The sequence below is a fragment of the Austrofundulus limnaeus genome, unplaced genomic scaffold, assembly GCF_001266775.1.
Source record: "Austrofundulus limnaeus strain Quisiro unplaced genomic scaffold, Austrofundulus_limnaeus-1.0 Scaffold760, whole genome shotgun sequence".
Classification (NCBI taxonomy): domain Eukaryota; kingdom Metazoa; phylum Chordata; class Actinopteri; order Cyprinodontiformes; family Rivulidae; genus Austrofundulus; species Austrofundulus limnaeus.
In genome coordinates this window covers 172,195-178,036 of record NW_013953162.1, presented here as the reverse complement: position 1 = coordinate 178,036, position 5,842 = coordinate 172,195, and the positions used below count along the sequence as shown (strand labels likewise).

Genomic DNA, 5,842 nt, shown 5'->3' with positions numbered 1-5,842 from the left:
GTTTACTTTACATTTACTTAAAGGTAACACATTTACTTTACGTTTACTTTACATTTACTTAAAGGTAACACATTTACTTTACATTTACTTAAAGGTAACACATTTTCTTTACGTTTACTTTACATTTACTTAAAGGTAACACATTTACTTTATGTTTACTTTACATTTACTTAAAGGTAACACATTTACGTTTACTTTACATTTACTTAAAAGGTAACACATTTACTTTACGTTTACTTTACATTTACTTAAAGGTAACACATTTACTTTACGTTTACTTTACATTTACTTAAAGGTAACACATTTACTGTACGTTTACTTTACATTTACTTAAAGGTAACACATTTACTTTACATTTACTTAAAGTTAACACATTTACTTTACATTTACTTAAAGGTAACACATTTACTTTACATTTACTTAAAGGTAACACATTTACTTAAAGGTAACACATTTACTTTACATTTACTTAAAGGTACCACATTTATGTTATGTTTAATTTACATTAACTGAAATGTAATGCATTTACCTTTACTTTACATTTTTAGAGTAAATATAAAGTAAATGCATTTACCTTTACTTCATATTTTTAGAGTAAATATAAAGTAAATGCATTACTTTTACTCAGTTCAGTCGAGTGGAACCAGTTGACAATCTGTTTAATTGAATCCATTACATTTTTTTGAGTCCATGCAGGTAAAGAAGTCATATTGTTCAGTTTTTTTTTATTGTTTTGTAACAAACTTTAACCTCTAACCTGCTAAGTGAGGCTCAAATAGAAATATATATACTGTAAATATATTTTGCAGCACTGTTCAGTCTGACYTTAAAGAAAACCTACTGGGACCGTCTCTGCTGGAAGGACTGGTGGATGAGTTCAATGATTTTAGTAAGAAATGATGGATAGTTTGGAAAAAACCTCACAACGTTCCCACATGTTGAACAGCAGCAGTTTCTTTTCTGAAGTCGCTACTGATGAGTTTCCTTCTTGACATTGTGTTACAGTAACACAAAACTCCTGTTTTTACACAAGAACASCACCACTGATCAGTTCATCGAAGTGTTTGATCAGTTTCACACTGTTGGAAGCTGCTGAACTTAGTTTTTACATCCTACTTCTGCCTTTGTGTTTTTGCTTCCTCCACTGTGACTCAGTGTAATAAGTTGTGTGTCAGTTCACCTGAGGTTGTGTTTATCTAACTGTTCTGTAATAAAACCCTGGGCCAGAAGGCYGAAGGTCGCAGACACATAGGAAATAAATGTATTTAAATTTACAACCATGACAGGAAAACAATAAAAACGTGCATCACGACAAGTTATTCTGATACACCAAAAATGAGATGTGAGGAAAACGACAACTGGCTTCAAATTAGAAATATTTTTCACAAAGTCTGCAGAGTTTATTATTTAGATTTTATTCAAAGGAGGTCTACAAATAAAAACTGGTTCTTTTTATGTTTTTTTAAGAGTTCGGTCTTTATCTCTGTCAGCTCCGACCCGAGGCATAGGCAGTGTAGGCAAGTGCTAAGGGCACCGTCCATCTGGAGGGCGCCACTAATGCGGTATAAAAATTATGTTTTTCTACTTTTTGTTTGAGTCTAGTTGATTCATTCTGTAGAATAATCTCAGGTTTCTGTGGTTTATGAACTTGTTGTGYTTCGTTCCTACAGGAGGTGCTACATGCAGCAGAGGATGTTTCATGATAAAAGTATCACATGATACTGGTGCTCAGTGTGGAAATAAAATAAGAAGAATTGAAATTTCAGTTCTGATCTCAGATAAAGTTCAGGTTAAAGTCTGGTTTTCAATCTTCTACTGATTTTATCTTATTTTATTAATCCCAAGATTTTRGGAAAATGCTCGTCAAATGGATAGAAAATGCAGAGTTTTTAGTAGATCTCTCCAGGAGGAATTTCCCTATATTATTAACTATTTTAATTGGGCAACCTGGTTTCTGAAGATAAAAATAACATCAAAGACAAAACTATTTAATTATTTCTGTGAAAGGATGTAACCTGGCAGAGTGTTTTAGGGGGCTCCACCTGAAATCTGCCTAGGGCACCACRTTGGCTAGGGCCGGCCCTGATCTTTGTTCTRACATGTGAAAATAATTATTTATACAGATCTTTACTTTCATAATGTCACGAAGGATAATTATTAATATGTAGTGTTTTTACAGGGTTGTTTTATCTTTACTTCAAGCTTCGAYGTCATTTTGCAGGTCTGGTCAGAGATGCTGTTTGATTTGAAAAGGCTGCAGACCTGAACAGTAAAGTTTTATGTTTGTTTCTGTGAGACGTGGAAGAAAAATKAAAATATATATTGTGTTTAGTTTGTCCCAGTGAGAAAAGTTAAAGTAGGTTAGAGTGTCTAATGGTCTGGTGTGACTGAGCCAGCASAGATGAAATGTGTGAAACTGTAGAGACAGTTCCTCCTGAGGAAACCTGCAGGAACAGCAGGTGTCAGCTCTCATCCAAACACTGTTTCTGTTCMGGACCTTTGTTTGTGAAGCCCACCGTAAACCCAGAGCAGATCCAGGACAGGGACTCTTCTGGTCCTTAAACACAAACATGTTTATTTACAGCAGTTCTGCCTCTGAAGGTCAGAAAGGAAGAAGAGTTTCTGCTTATCTTGATGGATGAGAGCGTCTGACTTGGCAGCAGCTGCTCAGAGCACACAGAAACTATGGTAACACGGAGSGGCCGTGCCCCCCGCTCCAGGTAGATGACACGGAGCGGAGAGCTGGCTGCAAACACGGGCCGGGCCACGTGAGCAGCCGGTCCATTGCCATGGCAGCGAGCGGCAGGAGCAGGAAAAGAAAAGTGGAGCGCTCCGAGAGACGAGGAGGAAAAACAGAGGAGAGGAAGGAGTGCAGCCGTGACCACATGGGTCCACATGGGTCCACATGGGTCCACGTGGGTCCACGTGGGTCCACGTGGGTCCACGTGGGTCCACGTGGGTCCACGTGGGTCCACATGGGTCCACATGGGTCCACATGGGTCCACATGGGTCCATATGGGTCCACATGGGTCCAGACTGGACCTCCTGACCTCAGGGTACAGGTGGATCTACAATTRGTCTGGAYAAGGGGCCATCAAGGGGCCACTGAGGGGCCATTGTGGGGCCATCGAGGGGCTATCAAGGGGCCATCAAAGGGCCATCGAAGGCCCATCAAGGGGTCACTGAGGGGCCATCATGGGGCCATCGAGGGGCCACTGAGGGGCCATCAAGGGGCCATTGAGGGGCCATCAAGGAGCCATTATGGGGCTATCAAGGGGCCATCAAAGGGCCATTGAGGGCCCATCAAGGGGCCACTGAGGGGCCATCATGGGGTCACTGAGGAACCATCAAGGGGCCATCATGGGGCCTTCAAGGGGCTATCAAGAGGCCATTATGGGGCCATTATGGGGCCATCAAGGGGCCATCGAGGGGCCTTCAAGGGGCCATCAAGGGGTCACTGAGTGGACATCGAGGGGCCATCAAGGGGCCATCATGGGGCCATCATGGGGCCAACCAGGGTCCATCATGGGGCCATCGAGGGGCCATCATGGGGCCATCATGGGGCCATCATGGGACCATCATGGGGCCATCATGGGGCCATCATGGGGCCATTGAGGGGCCATCATGGGGCCATCATGGGGCCATCNGGCCATCATGGGGCCATCATGGGACCATCATGGGGCCATCATGGGGCCATCATGGGGCCATTGAGGGGCCATCATGGGGCCATCATGGGGCCATCGAGGGGCCATTGAGGGGCCATCATGGGGCCATCATGGGGCCAACGAGGGGCCATCATGGGGCCATCGAGGGGCCATCGAGGGGCCATCATGGGGCTATCGAGGGGCCGTCGAGGGGCCATCGAGGGACCATCGAGGGGCCATCGAGGGGCCATCATGGGGCCATCGAGGGGCCAGTGTTTGTTCAGCATCCTTTCACACAGAGTGCTTACATTTAACCAGTCGTGTTCAAACACCTGTAAAGTCATTTTCACCAGTTTCACAGACATCTTCTCTGCACAGATGAAACTGTCTGAAACACAGCATCATCTGTCAGCTGGAAGACTTCTCCTGCAGGATTGTTCAGATTTTCTTAAGAAGAGAAGATTTCTGTCAGATTGATTCATGTYGGACTTTACTGTTTGACTCATCAGCACCTCCAGTGTTTGAACATGGAACTGCAATCATCACTCCCAGGTAAAGGACARATGAGTGACAGGACAGGGACACTTCATGGGRCCAATCAGATTTCAGCTGGGGCCAATGCTCCCGTGGCCCCGCCCCTAGAACCGCCCCTGACTCAGGGTGAGGCCTTTTGGTGGTGGTGGTGTGTGAGGGGGGGTACAGAAAATGGAAAAGGAGTGAGCACAGTCTCATTTCCACAGAACTCCAAATTATCACCAACAAAAACATCATTGACGCGTTGCCATAGCTACGCTAAGTAAAGGAAGTGGAGCTTATTTCTGGACGCTGCAGCCGTCTGAGACGCTGCCACAGCTGTGTTGTGCTTCAACAGCACCGCTCGGCCGACAACAGAACGGTTTCTCCTCAACAGTAATTATCCCCCCACCACAGGAAGGGCTTTTTTAACGTGTGCCTCGACGGCGTTACAGTCCCTCAAGTCCACTTCCTCCAAACAAGAGTCAACAAAACCCAGATCTGTGTGTGTGTGTGTGTGTGTGTGTGTGTGTGTGTGTGTGTGTGTGTGTGTGTGTGTGTGTGTGTGTGGTTAAACCACGAGGCCGGCTCGTACAACAACGGCTTATTTTAAGCTGAAACGACAAGTAAGAAAAGGAGAACCTGACCCGGGTTGAGTTCTGAGGGACGTCCTGAGACCACCAGGTGGTTTCTGTGGTCCTGGTGTCCGACAGGATTAGTTTAAGGAGGCGGGGGGAAGACGCCGTGAGGGAAACTGTTGTGTTTTTATGCAAAAGCGTTACGAGCACTGACAGTTTAATGAAGCAGAAAAGGTCTGGAATAATCTGAAGAAAAACAAACAAAGACGTGTCCACATTAACTGAAACAAACACTACTGTGCCTTGTTGTCACCATGGTAACTAACACTAATGTGTCTGTCACTCCCTGTTACCCATTATGTTCCATAACTGGCATATTTTCTTCTGAGCTTTGCTCAGACAACATGAAACAGGAAGTGACATCAGAGGGGAACTCTTTAAGCGATAAAACTGTTTTTTGTTTATTAAAACCATATTATTTGAACTCTGACTCTTCCTCATGTCTTTATTATAGTAATTAAAATAATCTGAAGAAACAGATTCTTCTCTACAGTCTGTGTCGTCGGTCTTTGTAGCAACGCTCTGTTTACTTTCTGCCATTCSCCTGTGACATCACTTCCTGTTACTCCACATGCAAATACCTCAACAACTGTTCATCTCAGCTGCATGAAATCTTTTTTTAAAATATGTTGTCAATGTTTGACTTTCCAAAAATGCATTCATGTTTATTAGAAAAYGTGGTGTCACGGGCTCTGAAGAGGGCTGGTTGAACACCTCCTGCCCACACTGTGCACCACACCCCTGCTGAGGCTCAGAACTGAACACATCCTTTTCACACGTTGTGGTGAATAATCTGTATTTCACAGCTGCTGTCTGCTCACAACAGTGATGAGGTGCTTCAGGTCTGTACGGCTGCAGGCAGATATTTAAATATGACACTCTGAACGTGACAAATTCATTTTTTCTAATCTGATCCAGGTCTTTTCAGTAACTGGTACTGAGTCAGACACGTATCTGTTTTTCTAAGAGAACCCTCCTGACTTTCATCAGTGAGGTGAAGGCTCGATGAAGACACCGATCTCAAGTCATCTGTTTAAAGAGTAACTT

At 44.0% G+C, this 5,842-nt stretch overlaps 1 protein-coding gene across 1 annotated transcript in view; it reads right to left on the bottom strand.

The window, feature by feature from the left end:
- nfatc2a (nuclear factor of activated T cells 2a) overlaps positions 1–5,842 on the bottom strand; it is a 41,912-nt gene that overhangs the window by 26,223 nt on the left and 9,847 nt on the right. The gene's annotated exons all lie outside the window — the stretch shown is intronic.